The sequence below is a fragment of the Triticum urartu genome, chromosome 1 (genome assembly GCF_003073215.2).
Source record: "Triticum urartu cultivar G1812 chromosome 1, Tu2.1, whole genome shotgun sequence".
NCBI classification, from domain to species: domain Eukaryota; kingdom Viridiplantae; phylum Streptophyta; class Magnoliopsida; order Poales; family Poaceae; genus Triticum; species Triticum urartu.
In genome coordinates this window covers 423080606-423082033 of record NC_053022.1, presented here as the reverse complement: position 1 = coordinate 423082033, position 1428 = coordinate 423080606, and positions in this window count along the sequence as shown.

The following is a 1428-nucleotide window of genomic DNA, read 5'->3' as shown; positions in this document are numbered from 1 at the left end:
GAATACTACAAAATAATCTCGTTCACTCGCGGTTCCTGAGGCGCGGGCGGCGAAGACCTAAAGAGAAGGAACCATCACAGCATCATAGCTCGGGTGAGATCCCTGAAGAACCTGCCAGGTATTGGAGAACCTGATGTCCATAGCAGCCATGTAGTGACGGACGTGCTCTTCCTCCTCCCTAACACGGCGACGTACCACCTCCGGCGGGGCCGGCTCCCTCTGCACCGAAAGTGGCCCACGCGAACGCCACCAAAGGAGCTCAGGGTCGACGATGGGACCCAGGGCCGGGTTCCTCACCAAGCGGCGCCCCCTAAAGGTAGCACCTCCTAGTGCCAGCCCGGCGAAGCCCAGACCCGGACATGGGTCCTTTGAAGCAGGACGTCGAGGATGCGGGCCGGGCATCGTCGAGAACAAATACTATATGCAAACGTAACATTTTTTAAATAATTGGATTGTGATTTCTTATATACAAATTTAAAAAATGGTATCGTCGTTGCATGCATATGTCAAAATTCTATATGCAAATTCATCGAAATAAAAGTTTCTAATTAATTAATTCATCTAAAACCTTTTACATTAATCTAATCTAATTAATTAATTCATCTAAAACCTTTGTGTAAAAAACAGAAAAACTAAAAAAACTAAAAACTAAAAACAGAAAAACATCTATAGCTAAGGCATCTACAACATCTAGTGCAAAAGATGAACAAATTTTGTGTGTGTATGTGCGCGTGTCTGCACCTACGGCGGCGCGGCGGCTTTGATTGGAGGGAGGACCGAGGGAAGAGGGGCTCACATCGCGGGCGCGGTCGAGGCGACGGCAACGGCGAGGTCCAGGCGACGGCGACGGTGAGGCGAGGGGACGACAATGGGCCGGTGCGGCGACGGGGGCGGCGATGGGGACGGGCCGGTGACGGGGGCAGCGCGGAGTCGACAGGGACGGGGGCGGCGACAGCAACGGCGCACGACGGAGGCGGCGATGGGGTCGAAGAAGCAGAGAGAAGAAACTGAAAATTTCGTAAGTGTTGTATATATAGGGATGACCTTTAGTACCAGTTGGAGCCACCAACCGGTACTAAAGGTCAAATTTTGCCAGGACAAGTGGCGGGAACGGCCCCCTTTAGTACCGGGTGGTGGCTCCAACCGGTAGTACAGACCCCCCCCCCACCCTTTAGTACCGGTTGGATCCACGACCCAGTACTAAAGTGGGTGCGCTGGCGCAGGTGCGGTGCGGCAAGTTTAGTCCCACCTCACTAGTCGAGGAGCCCCAACACATGTTTATAAGCCCCGGCGCGGGCACCGCATTGAGCTCCTCTCTAATGCAGGCCTTCTGGGCCTAACTCTACTACTCTTCCCTGTGGGGCCTACTGGGCTTGGCGGCCTATATCCTGGCCCAACTACAGGTTGGGTTTCTAGTCGTATGCAGGC